This window comes from Alnus glutinosa, chromosome 3, assembly GCF_958979055.1.
Source record: "Alnus glutinosa chromosome 3, dhAlnGlut1.1, whole genome shotgun sequence".
NCBI lineage: Eukaryota > Viridiplantae > Streptophyta > Magnoliopsida > Fagales > Betulaceae > Alnus > Alnus glutinosa.
The window spans coordinates 14,565,896-14,581,221 of NC_084888.1; the positions used below are offsets into that span (position 1 = coordinate 14,565,896).

At 33.2% G+C, this 15,326-nt stretch overlaps 1 long non-coding RNA gene across 1 annotated transcript; it reads left to right on the plus strand.

The window, feature by feature from the left end:
- Positions 1 to 6,852: 6,852 nt before the first annotated feature.
- Positions 6,853 to 8,261, plus strand: LOC133862895 (uncharacterized). Its single transcript, XR_009899333.1, has 3 exons — positions 6,853 to 7,008; positions 7,463 to 7,493; positions 8,074 to 8,261. It is a non-coding gene; the product is annotated as an uncharacterized LOC133862895 (long non-coding RNA).
- The last annotated feature ends 7,065 nt before the right edge of the window (positions 8,262 to 15,326 follow it).

The following is a 15,326-nucleotide window of genomic DNA, read 5'->3' on the forward strand; positions in this document are numbered from 1 at the left end:
CGATTATGTGTGTAGGTGATTAACAAAGATTCGGTTGTATTCGATGACGATGTGGTTGAAATAAATACAATGGAAGATCTTTCTATTCATACGAATCCGATGACCAAAAAAAGGGTCCAGAAGAAGTGTAGGAAGACCTCAATAGTTTGGACCCATTTTGATGAACTTCCTTCTACAGATTCAAATGATACAAGGATATGGGCAAAATGCAAGTTTTGTGATCATAAATATATAGCTAACAGTTCACATGGAACTAGAAATCTAAAGACGCATATGAAGGTTTGTGGGGGGGAAAATGATCATAATATTCAGCAAATGCTCCTATCTAAAGATCAAGGAACTCTGTTAGTAAGTGTCTCAAAATTTTGTCCTAAAAGATATAGAGAATTGTTGGTGGGTACGATTATTAAGCATGACTTGCATTTTTCATATATTGAATATAATGGTGTAAGAGAAATGCATAGATACTTGCGTAGTGATGTACCATTAATTAGTAGAAATACTGCTAAGGCTGATTTAATTAAGATGCATATGTTGGAGAAACAAAAGGTTAAGTCTTTGTTAAATGTTTGTCTTGGGAGGATTAGTTTGACATCTGATTTGTAGACTTCTTTGACAACCGATAGGTATATTTGCCTCACTGCACATTTTATTGAGAAAAATTGGTTATTATCTAAAAGGCTATTAAGCTTTTCATTCACATCCCCACCACATAATGGTGCATCTTTGGCTAAAAAGATATATAGTTTGCTAGAAGAGTGGAAGATTGATAAAAAGGTTTTCTCTATAACATTAGATAATGCTTCTACAAATGATTTGTGTGTTGTGAATCTTAAACCAAAATTAAACATGAAGAAAGCCCCTCCTTGGGAAGGTGAGTTGTCTCATATGCGTTGTTGTGCCCATATTCTTAATTTGATAGTGCAAGATGGACTGAAAGAGATCATTGATGTTATCCAAAAGATTCGAGATAGTGTTAAGTATTTTAGAGGATCACAAATGAGAAAACAAAGTTTTCTTCAGACTGTCAGTCAAATGTCATTGGACAGTAACAAGGGGTTAAGACAAGATGTGCCAACTAGATGGAATTCGACATATCTTATGCTTGAGAGTGCAATTAATTATAGGTGTGCTTTTGCTTATTTGGAGATGACTGATAAAAACTATATGTTTTGTCCTAATGCACTTGAGTGGGAAAATGTGAATGATATTAGTAATTTCTTGGGTTGCTTTTATTGTGTTACATGTGCTTTTTCTAGTACCAAATATCCCACAACCAATCTATACTTTCCCGTAGATGCATTGGTTTATCTGAACTTGAAGCAAGAACTTGTGAGCGAAGATGGGTATAGGAGATTCATGGCAAGTCAAATGATCTCTAAATTTAAGAAATATTAGTCAGAATTCAGTTTAGTGTTGGCCGTTGCAGTTGTCTTAGATCCTTGTTACAAGCTGCGCCTTGTAAAGTACTACTATACAAAAATTTATGGAGCTGAATCTCAAGACTATGAGAATATGACGAAAACGTTAACCAAACTTTTTATGGAGTATAATGCTCCTACGACTTCAAGCTCCACAATTGTTCAGCCCCAAGAAGACTCAGATTGGGAAAAAGGTGAATAATATCACAAGTTTTTTAGCTTGTTAGTAACTTAATATATATACTCAAAACCACTTAGTAATTTTATGTTTATATTACCTCTTTTCATGTAGGATTTTCTAGCATTTGATGCAGTCGATACTGATGCACAAAAGACTCAATTAAAACTTTATTTGGATGAACCCAAGTATTTGGATAAGAGTACGACATTTGACATCCTTTCATTTTGGAAAGGAAATGAATTTCACTATCCTAAAGTAGATGTCATGGCTCGTGATATTTTGAGTATTCTTATTTCTATTGTTGCTTCAGAATCCACTTTTAATATTGGTAGATGTGTGATTGATCAGTATAGGAGTTCACTTAAGCCTGATATTGTTGAGACATTGATTTGCATTAGAGATTGGTTATATGGAGAGTAAGGTAATATTAATTATTTGCATATTTAATTTCTTCATTTACTTGTATTTTTTTTATCTTACTTTAATGACATTAATTTCTTTTATCTTTTGATATAGAACAAACTTTAATGAAGGTGAATAACGAAGAAGATGATGTTTTGACATTGGATAGTATCAGATCTTGTGACATTCCAAGTTCATCTGGAAAATGAGCATATTTTTGGGTCATTCAAGAGTGGACAATATGGGGCAAAAATGGGAACCCAATTTGTATTTGTAAATTTGTAATGATAATGTAATTTTTTTTTTTTTTTGGTTATTTGATTAGACAATTAAGCATATTAAGTGATTTGGTGCTAGCCTACTAGGAGTTTAATTTCTAGAGATGAATTGCTAAAATTATTATTATTTCATTTAAATAAAAAAAAAACAAATAAAAAAACAAATAAAACAAAAAAAAAACTTTTAAGCTAAACGGGTCATGTTGGGTCGTTTCGACCCGATACGGCCCATTATACTAAACGGGTTTCGCGGGTCGTATCAGGTGTGTAACAACCCCGGCCCAGAAAAGGGTAGGATCATCAATTTTCTCTCTCAGAGGCACAAAATCAAATCTTTTCCAAAAACCATGAAGTGTTCTTAATGTTCTTGAAATTGTCTTAATATGTTTGTTGATTGTGTAAGACTAGAGAATTGCAAAACCCATGCTAAAAGGTTTTGTCTTGAATATTCCACTCCATTTATTCATGAAAAAGAGTTATGTTTGTTTATGAGTTTTCTTAGATTCATGAATAAAATCAACATTTTTGAAAGAGAATGATGTCTTGTACAATGGTTCTATTTGAAATGATGCATGTTCACTTATTTGAGTTACCTTATAGGGTATGCTAGGGAACACCGGTCGTTTCACACCTTTGGTAGTTTAAAATGTTTTTCAATTGTAGTTTAATCTTTTACGTGATGTGATCGGTGTGAAACTAAGATACCTTATCATTGTGGCCTAATTAAGGTTTTCATGTATTGTGTATGCTTATTAGGATGTTTTATAAAGTAGTAAGTTAGGGAGCATTAATCACCCCACACCTTTTGTAGTGTAAACATTTTTCAATTATAGATTAATCTTTATGTGTAGTTGTTTAATGTGAAACTAGGTGCTTTATTATTACGTCTTAACGAAAGTGTTTTCATGTCGAGGTCGTTGTAATGGTTGACGCTCATTACACGCTCATATCATGCATGTTAGGAAGATCCATATAGACTTTAAGCATTTCATTGGTTTAGGATTAGATGCGATCATTACCCTAAGTTTCCTTTTAGTTTGTCCATTTTCTGCTTTCGTTTATCACTTACTCGTTGTAACTTCAATTCTACTTTACTTTGTTTTTATTTGTTTTTATTTTTAAGTTAAGTTAAATATGTTCCTTTGAATATCCCATTACGGAAAACAAGCCCCTAATCCTTGTAGTTCGATAACCCTTACTAAAGTACAATTGATTCGTACTATTGCGAAGTGGTAAAACTTATAAATTTTAAAATCCACGTATCGTGTCGTCTAGACACGTACCAATTATCAACTTCTAACGAGTGTTTAGGATCTAAATTTCCTTTAACTGAGTTTTCTTTCGTTTTGGTTTTGTCGCTACTGGGTTGGGCTTATGCACTTGCTGGAAATGAGCATAGGTCAGTGTTGGCATGGACTGGGTTGTTGGATCATCTTCACGTAGGCTAGGGCTGGGTGTGTATTATTTGGGAGTAAAATGGGCCACAAATGTTATATTTTTAATTTTCGTCCAAATGAGAGTATTATTTTTTTTTTTGGGTGTTCTCGCGTCCTAAACGGAGTCCAAAAATTATGAAATTCGAAGAATAGCTAAAGGACTTCAAATAGAGCTTCCCTAGTTTTTGAATTAACTAGAACGGAGTTTGTTTGACCCTATTTCCGTCCCTCCAAAGTTTAAGGTTTGTTTGAACTTTTATTAAACTGAAACTATAAACGCTTCTTATTTAATCAAATAAATATTCATATATATTCTTTTGTCATATTATTGGGTCTTAAATTCTATTTTAAGACATAATATTTTATATCTTAAAATTTGAGGCGCTACATTCCTTCCCCCTTAATGGAATTTTGTCCTCAAATTCGTAAACAATGCTTCGCATAAAGTTTACTTTAATGGAAGATTTAGATTCCTAAATCCTTAAGCCTAGTGATACAGATTTTAAGTGTAGTGTCTAATTATTGACTATAAATTATTTTATCCTTGATAAAAAAAAAAAAAATCCTGAGAGAAAAAAAAAATGTAAGAAAATAATGTATATTTTCTTCTTTATCAATTATTTTATTAGTGGTCTTTTTATTTTATTTCTATTGTTTAAATTACATCTACCGTTCCTAGGAAAAAAAATCTTATTCATGAGCTAAAGTCCCGACTATAACATGCGGTCGTTCCTACTTTTACAAAAAAAGGTGTAAGAAAATAATGTTTTTATCTAGGTACAAATTTTTATATAGTATCATGACCTATTTTATTGTTCCGTCACAAATACTATTTTAATGGTTGTGTACTATTAAAAATTTCATGTGATCGGTGCAAGTGAATGAATGCGAAAGTCGTAAATCATAAATAGTAAGCCAAATGCTATCTATTTAAAGAATGTTAACTGCCGCCGCATCTATATATTCCTCATCTTCTTCAGCACCACCAAGGATAAGTGAATATACTCGTCCTTGGGTAGGATACTGTTGTCGAGATTTGCCTCCTTGCGGCTTTAATCCTTTAACAGAGTTCATGGGACAATACTTCTGAAAATGACCAATCTCACCACACTGGAAGCAGGTAGGTCCTGTCATCTTACACTCTCCCCCATGCTGTTTTCCACACCTATTACAAGGGGGTCTTTAATTTCCTAGTGCGGGCGGAAAACTTCTGCCAACAGCTGGCTTGGAATCATTCTCTATTGCTAGCCTCTTTTCTGAATACAATGTTTGCTGCTTTAATTGTCTTTTCAGATCATAGGCTGCTACTGATTCGCAGATTCCTCTCTCTGCAAGAGACGTTACTTCCACTAACCTGGCGTAGTCTTTAATCTCGAGGCATATGACTCGTTCTTTGATTCGTGGATTGAGACCGTTCTCGAAACGTTTAGCCTTTGATTGCTCGTCTGGTATTAGATTAGCAACAAACCTGGCCAATTCCATAAATCTAGCAAAGTATTGCTCCACAGTCATGTTGCCCTGGACTAGGTTCTGGAATTCTGTGGCTCTCAGTTGCCTTTGAGCCCTAAGGAACAATCGTCTATTGTATTCAATTTTAAAAAATAGATCCCAAGTAATTACCGTATCATTTAAAGGTTCTGTCAGCAATACCTTTCTTAAGGTCCACCACCTTGAGGCTTCACCTGTCAGCTTTAGTCCAATGTATCAGACCCTTTGTTCGTTGGTGCATCTGAGAGTATCGAACAGAACTTCAATTTCCGTGAGCCACGCTTTAGCTGCATTTGGTTCTTCTATTCCTTCAAATGTTCGAAAGTTGTGACTAGAGGAGTCATGAAGTGAGCAACTTAGGTTTTCAGCTTGTTCATTGGGTTGTGAGATTTGTGCTTTCGCTTTGGCAAATTGCCTAGTAGTGTTAGCCATGAACTGGGCCAAGGCTGGGTGCACTCCATCGTAGAATGGTGGAGGTAGAGGTATAGGTGGTAGATCATCATCACCATTTTCATAGCGATGTGCCTCATGGTTAATATCGCACTGAGGGTGGCGTCTAGGCGGCATGGTTCTGTTATCAAAACAATTATTATCCATATAATAATAAATCAAAGCTATTAATTATATATAGAAATTATATTAGAATCCCCTGAAGCATGTACTTATTTCTATACATATATTTTTCAAACAAAAGCAAATTGCAGGCTTTTACCCAAAAATTATTGTTTTTTTTTTTTTGGGTTTCTTTAAATTTTCGTATCTTATCATGGCTTATTACTTATTTTTTATTTACTAAGGAAGAGTCATTCCTGCACTAAAACATTTAAACATGTTCACCATCATATTATTATTTATTCAAGCCTATAATTTATTTTATATATATATATATATAGCGCCCCAGATTTTAAGACATAAGATTTAATGTCTCAAATTAGATTTAAGACCTAATAATAAGGCAAAATAATAAATATGAATATTTATGAAAATAAATATTCATTGATTAAAAAAAAAACGTTTATAGTTTCAATTCAATAAACGGACCTTAAACTTTGGAACAACGGAAACAGGGTCAAACAAACTCCGTTTTAGTCGATTCAAAAAACCAGAACGTTCTTCTTGAAGTCCTATAACTACCCTCCAAATTTCATAATTTTTTGACTCGTTAAGGGCACAAAAACAACTACAAAAAATACTAGCCCTGATTTGGACGAAAATTGATATGTAACATTAATAATTAGTCAGGCCATGAATTCAGCCCAGCCACGTTCACTTTCATTCTACACCTTAAAGAATCAGCTTGGTGGGAAGAATATATTCTTCCATTATGACTCCTCATGATGAGGTTCTTAGTAATCATGATGTTCACACTATTATAGAATATAAGCCATGCCCACTTTCATTCACTCATGAACCAAGTACCGAACACCTGCCCTTATCCCAGCCATGGATGGAATTCCCCAAGATTGATCCAAGCCATCCATTTGTGTATAAAAGGAGAGGCACACTTCTCCTTCCTACGCACACATCCCCTTCTTCATTCTTGCTCCATTTTCTGCAACTTCTCTCTCTTTTTCTGGTTTTACAGCAGCAAGAAGAGCTAGAACTCTAGCGAAAACTAAGTCATAACGAACTCAGATTGAGTCGAACTAAAAAGAGAAAGTGTTTGTCTTGAAGTCTTCTATCTACCCTCAAAATTTCACGTCAATCGGAGTAGGTTTGACCATCTAAAAGTAGGTCGGAGTAAGCTGCCCTTCATTTGGACGGAAATCCTGAAATCAAATTGATAATAAAAGGAATTTTTGGTAAGTTGTTAAATAAGATTTTAATTTATTTTATATAATTTCCAAGTTACTTGCTTTATGAGTTGTGTGAAGACCCAATAAGCTTAAGAGATCAAATGAATTAAAATAAGAAGTAATATACACTACTTTTATATTTCAATGTCCTCACGACTTTCATGAGTTGATTGTATTTATATTTCCTTTTATATTTCAATGTCCTCATGACTTCATGAGTTGATCGTATTTATTCTTATTGTCCTTATGATATATTTTAATCCTTCAAGTTCATATTTGGTGGTATTGGTCATATAACCTCGTCATCAAATCATGAACCAAGGTTTTAAAATTGTTACAAGTGATCGTCTCAAACATAATGAAGTAATGGATAATAATAAATATAAAGAAATGAGGGTCTATAAACAATGATTTGTTTGTTAGATAATTGATATATATATATGGATGGATTTATATGCAGAAAAGAAGGCTAAGGAACTATACCAAGGAGAGTAAGTGTATCTATACTTACTGAGGACGATGCTGGTGGATTTTTCCATAGTATTGTGTTTACTGCTTTTATTTAATTTGTTTGTGCATGCGGATTTACATGTTTTATATTTTAATTAAACTGATTAATAACAAAGCTGATGAATGCAGCGGGGGGCGAAAGTATTGCCAGTGGGACCGTAGGTTCCCGTAAAGATCATAATAATAAAATGCTGTAACCGTAGGTTTACAGGCCAGCTGGGACCTTAGGTTCCTAGCCCCAGATAAAATAAGCTTTAAGTGAGAGTTGACTAATACAGCGGGGGGTGAAGGTATTGCCAGCTGGGACCGTAGGTTCCCACAACACTCTAATACGGACCGTAGGTTCCGTTATGAGAGGAGAGCAAAAGAAAATAATTAAGACATTGCATATAAAACTGTCATATTATTACTATATATTGCATATACACGTGACTATAAAGCCATATCTGTATTATATTGCATTTATTAAATAAATCAGCATTCATTATATTATTGGAAACAGTGGACTCACTGTGGTATTTTGTATTGCTGTTTTCCTCTTTATATTACATATTATTACAGGATATGAGGAGGAGTATCAGGATTGTCCAGATCTTTAGGTGATCTTAAGAGGAGTGTCTGAGGCTAGGATGCCTCCCACTTTTGTGGACCACTATGTCTAGTCCATTATTATTATTATATTTGGAAAACGATATTTATATATTTCTTGATTTGTATAATGATACTCTGAGTGATTTGATTGTAAATTATTTGTGCCATACGTGGCACAAATAATATTTTTAATGTGTAATTATTCAATTACACTCTTTCTATATATTTTGAAGTATTTTTGTTAGAAGCTTTAATGTGTTATTATTAAGAAAAAATATATATATATTCCACTGCCAATTTATAACCCTGATGATGTCATAACGTCACGTGGAAATCGTAAAAATTTTCACTTACACTTTTTGTAAAAGGCGGGGCGTTACAGAGTGGTATCAGAGCGGTTTGCTCTGTGGCCTAGTGAACAGTCAGTGTCATACTCTAACTTGGGTAAGTTACAGTATGGTATCAAAACGGTTTGCTCTGAGGACCGTTAGACTTGACCCTAGAATTCTAAGAATAACACAAGAGCTATAGGTATAGAACAGTTTTGAAAAACACTTTGTGTGAAATGTCAGTATTGGGTGAGGTATGCCTATCTATACTGTTTTATGTTTTGTCATACGTGATCTCTAAGTTTAGTACTATGATAATATTTATTTACTCTTATTGGATAAGTGATTGAACATTGGATTAATCATGTGAAAAGAGTTGAATAAATATTTTTATAAGATCTAACAGATTTAGATATTTTAGTGCAGAGCCTCCCGCCCAAGTAACAATATGGTATACGATAAGAAACCTGAGGTATGAAAGTAGGAATAATTTTATGATTAGAAGAATTTGATATCTACATTATGTTGAAGTATAGTCATGAGGTACTTTGGAGAATTTAAAGTGCTTAATTTCTTAACAGAATTATGGATATCAAGCTGATAAAATTATTAAGCACTTTATAGATATTGCCTGTGTTTAAAGATAATAATGTTTATTATGAGGATAGCCTGAGAATTAAAGTGATATATATTGAGGCTTGAGGTATACTCGATTAACCTTAGAACTTAAGCTAAGATATGTTCTGATGATCCCGAATCTAGTGTCTTTTGAAGATAGATACAAATGATAGATTGCCGATATATATGTTTTGAGGATATTAATTGATTAATAATTTGATGATATTTGGAGAAATTATTTTCTTATAATCTGATTACTTTGGAAAAGTTAGAATCCGTTAATTAATGAATTTTTGAAGTTCTAGAGTTTAAGTTAATGGATATAAAAGATTCTATAGTGATACACAGAGAACGATTCTCTTGAAACCCTTACTTGATGGATGAATAGTTTATTAGATTTGAGATTTGATCAACTACATAATTAAATTGGATTAATATTAAGGATCTAATCCAATGGTTTTCGAGGATGATAGTATTTATACGGGAATAAGATAAAGATCATGGTACTATATAAAATTTTAAGGAAATAATAAGAGTTAGAAAATATATTATTCCCTTACAAAGCTCTTTAACAAGACTGATTGCATTTGATTGAAGGAATACAGTAGACTTGCAACAGGATCTTTTCCACACCACTCGTAGAGAGTTTTGGTATGCATCGACCTACAGGTATTGCATAATACTGCAGTTAGATATTTATCTTTTGTAAATTAATTGCTAGATCGAATAGAATACCTGGTTACGTTTTTGGCCGGAAAACCCTAAGATTTTGGACTTCGATCAAGAGATTCGCGTGTTGTTCTTGAAGACGGTTTGTGTTCTGCTCCAGTTCGGCATATCTCTTTCCCAGGCCATTCGCATATGAATCTTCTTGAGCTCTCTATTTTCTTGCTGAAGAACTCTGTTCCTTCGCCTAAAATCCATGAACAATCGCTGCAAAACCAAAACTTGATTTTGTAGCGATTGAATCTCATTCTGTCGAACCTGCAAACGTTGAGCCATGTTTGAAACAGAAGCAACACCCTGAATACCGAATGCCATGGAGTCATTAATGCCTTCCACATCAGACAGATCCGCCAATAACTTTCCATCTCGTGGAGTAATGATGCCTCTAGCCACCGATGCAACAGCTGCATCATCCAGCATCACAGAGTCAGTGGTCATGAGATGACCCCTTGGAGATGGGAACGATGGGTGCCAGATCTCTGGTTGTACATCAGGCACAACATTCAGATCAAAATTCTTTTGCGAAGCAGAAGAAGAAGCCATTTTGGGAAGGCGAAAGAAATGAAGCAGTTCCTCAAAGAACCTGAAGGAGAAAGGAAAGAAACGAAGCTGTTCTTCAAACGATCTGAATGGGGAAGGAAAGAGAAGTTAATCAGTGGACAAGACGCGGTCCAACAACAACAAAAAATTGTCATTCTAAGCACAGCCGCCACTACCACTGACAGACAATCCTCGATTTCCGAGTTCCCTATCTTTTCAACTTTCACCTTTTCACCTTACTCGAATTCTGAATTCACTCAATGACTTTTCCGGATTTTTCGCCGCACTTTTCGCACCTTGTAAAGCTGGAAGAGCATTTCGAGAAAGGTATGGAGATATTATGATCCATTGTCGGCACTACTCACACTGTTTCCCTCTCGAATCTCATCTATATATTCACTTCTCTCTCCCTTGCAAACACCCTTGTCAGTTCTCAATCCTACATACTCTGAAAGCCAATTCTTCTCATAGTTTGAGCCTATCATCACTTCTTGAGAATAAAGATGTAGTATCATAACCAATTTCAAAATTTTGTAAGCAAGATAAATGCAGCATCGCAACCAGATTCACAAACAACGAAGCAAGACTATTCTTGATCATGTCATCTAGAAGCAAGATTATTCTTGATCGTGCTTCTAAGATGAAGCATTTTTCTCTTCCTCCTCGTCATCTTGAACTTTTCTGGCATCTACTCTTAATTCAGTGATGACGATCTGTGACAGAAGAGAGAGAGCACCACGATATGGGTGTCGCACTCATATCCTTTCCTGATTGCTTGCCTCGCCTTCATCTCCTTCTGGGTTTACATGTTTCCATTTGACAAGTTTTCCATTTAGATTATCAGGAAGCATCTTCACAAGGGGAAAATATTATACAAAAATTTATTTTTTTCTACAATGAGCTTAATAAAAAAGCATCCGCTTTAGTAATTTTCATACTAGTTCGATTAGTAATATAAATATAATTCTTTTCCGCAATCTACATATTAGTTTGATCTGTTATACTTCTTGTTATAATGAGCTTAAAATTCTATATATGATAATTTGTCATACTGTGCCGTATGCTCGTTTATTTTTCATGTTTAATAATTAGATGCTTCACTTAAAATTTGTATCACAAGACTTAAGATTTAGAAAACTAAATCTTCCCTTAATGTAAACTTTATACGAAGCATAGTTTACGAATTTTGGGGACGAAATTCTGTTAAAGGGGGAGGAATGTAGCGCCCCAAATTTTAAGACATAAGATTTAATGTCTCAAATTAGATTTAAGACCTAATAATAAGGCAAAATAATAAATATGAATATTTATGAAAATAAATATTCATTGATTAAAAAAAAATGTTTCTAGTTTCAATTCAATAAACGGACCTTAAACTTTGGAACAACGGAAACAGGGTCAAACGAACTCCGTTTTAGTCGATTCAAAAACCAGAACGTTCTTCTCGAAGTCCTATAACTACCCTCCAAATTTCATAATTTTTAGACCTCGTTAAGGGCATGAAAACATCTACAAAAAATACAAGCCCTGATTTGGACGAAAATTAATATGTAACATTAATAATTAGCCAAACCATGAATTCAGCCCAGCCACGTTCACTTTCATTCTACACCTTAAAGAATCAGCTTGGTGGGAAGAATATATTCCTCCATCATGACTCCTCATGATGAGGTTCTTAGTAATCATGATGTTCACACTATTATAGAATATAAGTCATGCCCACCTTCATTCACTCATGAACCAAGTACCGAACACCTTCCCTTATCCCAGCCATGGATGGAATTCCCCAAGATTGATCCAAGCCATCCATTTGTGTATAAAAGGAGAGGCACACTTCTCCTTCCTACGCACACATCCCCTTCTTCATTCTTTCTCCATTTTCTGCAACTTCTCTCTCTTTTTCTGGTTTTACAGCAGCAAGAAGAGCTAGAACTCTAGCGAAAACTGAGTCATAACGAACTCGGATTGAGTCGAACTAAAAAGAGAAAGTGTTTGTCTTGAAGTCTTCTATCTACCCTCAAAATTTCACGTCAATCGGAGTAGGTTTGACCATCTAAAAGTAGGTCGTTGTAAGCTGCCCTCTATTTGGACGGAAATCCTGAAATCAAATTGATAATAAAAAGGACTTTTTGGTAAGTTGTTAAATAAGATTTTAATTTATTTTATATAATTTCCAAGTTACTTGCTTTATGAGTTGTGTGAAGACCCAAAAAGCTTAAGAGATAAAAAGAATTAAAATAAGAAGTAATATAAACTACTTTTATATTTCAATGTCCTCATGACTTTCATGAGTTGATTGTATTTATATTTCCTTTTATATTTCAATGTCCTCATGACTTCATGAGTTGATCGTATTTACTCTTATTGTCCTTATGATATATTTTAATCCTTCAAGTTCATATTTGGTGGTATTGGTCATATAACATCGTCATCAAATCATAAACCAAGGTTTTAAGATTGTTATAAGTGATCGTCTCAAACATAATGAAGTGATAGATAATAATAAATATAAAGAAATGAGGGTCTATAAACAATGATTTGTTTATTAGATAATTTATATATATATATATATATATGTGTGTGTGTGTGTGTGTGTGTGTGTGTGTGTGTGTGGATGGATTTATATGCAGAAAAGAAGGCTAAGGAACTACACTAAGGAGAGTAAGTATATCTACACTTACTGAGGACGATGCTGGTAAATTTTTTCATAATATTGTATTTACTGCTTTATTTAATTTGTTTGTGCATGCGGATTTACATGTTTTATATTTTAAGTAAACTGATTAATAACAAAGTTGGTGAATGTAGCGGGGGGCGAAAGTATTGCCAGTGGGACCGTAGGTTCCCGTAAAGATCATAATAATCAAATGCTGTAACCGTAGGTTTACAGGCCAGCTGGGACATTAGGTTCCTAGCCCCAGATAAAATAAGCTTTAAGTAAGAGTTGGCTAATACAGCGGGGGATGAAGGTATTGCCAGCTGGGACCATAGGTTCCCACAACACGCTAATACAGACCGTAGATTCCATTATGAGAGGAGTGCAAAAGAAAATAATTAAGACATTGCATATAAAACTGTCATATTATTATTATATATTGCATTATGTTGTATTTATTAAATAAATCAGCATTCATTATATTATTGGAAACAGTGCACTCACTTAGGTATTTTGTATTGCTGTTTTCCTCTTTATATTACATATTATTACGGGGTATGACGAGGAGTATCAGGATTGTCCAGATCTTTAGGTGATCTTGATAGCAGTGTCTGAGGCTATGATGCCTCCCACTTTTGTGGACCACTATGTCTAGTCCATTATTATTATTATATTTGAAAAACTTTATTTATATATTTCTTGATTTGTATAATGATACTTTGAGAGATTTGATTGTAAATTATTTGTACCATACATGGCACAAATAATATTTTTAATGTGTAATTATTCAATTACACTCTTTCTATATATTTTGAAGTATTTTTGTTAGAAGCTTTAATGTGTTATTATTAAGAAAAAATATATATATTCCGCTGCCAATTTATAACCCTGATGATGTAATAACGTCACGTGGAAATCGTAAAAATTTTCACTTACGCTTTTTGTAAAAGCGAGGCGTTATATATATATATATATATATATATATATATATATATATATATATATATATATATATATATATATATATTAACAAATGATAATTCAATCATTTATCTAATAATTTTAAAGTTAGTAAATACGTACTATTATTCATAACCACACTCAGTTATCATACAAACTCAGATATCATACAAGTACTACAAAAGATGTTTATTTATAATATAATCAAAGTTATCATCTCATGCAAATCTATTTAAATACAACATCATTTTGCACATTTTAGGATAGACATATATTATTTTTATAAAACTTTTATTTCTAAGACAATTTAACACTATTTTTGTGAACATTGTACCAACGTTGAAAGAAAGCGTTTCTCCTGTTTCAAAATTATTCCTTGAATAATTTATTTCATAGTACAATATTTGTTAGCACGTAAATCACATCAATACACTTCCAACATGTAAATTATATATTAATATGTTTTCTAACATGCATAGCAAGGAAACATATAGATATAGTCATTAAAAATCATCTAGTGCACATATTCATAAAAGCATAAATAACCATATTTTAAAAAATCATTACAGTAATTAATAGATAACAGTTTTATTAGTTATAAAAATTCACACAGTCTTTTATGAAGTTTATAAAAATTGTTTTTTTTTTTTCCCTTTCTTTTTACCTATAGCTCTTGTGTTATACCTAGACTTTCTATGGTCAATTCTAGTGGTCACCAGAGCGAATCGCTTTGATACCAAACTGTAACGCCTCGCTTTTTACAAAAAGGTGTAAGTGAAAATTTCGATTTTCACATGACATTATGACATCAACAGAGTTATAAACTGGCAGCGGAATACATTTTTTTAATGATAACACATCAGAGCTTCTAACAAAAATACTTCAAAATATATCGAAAGAATGTAATTGAATAATTACACATTAAAATAGTATTTGTGCCATGTATGGTATAGATAATTTACAAACATTATATTCATAGCATCATTAATACATACCAACAAAAATATAAATATTGCTCTCCGAATATTATGATAATGAACTAAACATAGTAGTCCAAAAAAATGGGAGGCATCCTAGCCTCAGATATTGCCATCAAGATCACCTAAGGGTCTGGACAATCATGATACTCCTTCTCCTCAAAACCTGTATTAATATATAATATAGAGAGAAACAATAATAGAAAAATACCTAGTGAGTCCATTGTTTTCAATAATATAATGACATACTGATTTATTTAATAATATAGGATGCAATGATATGATGTAATGACAGTTTTATATGCACTGTCTTAATTATTTTCTTTTGCACTCTTCTCATACCAGGTCCATTAAATCCCTGTTCGTTTAAGTGGCTAATTATTGGAGCACAGACTCCCTTACCATGTTTTCTTAGCT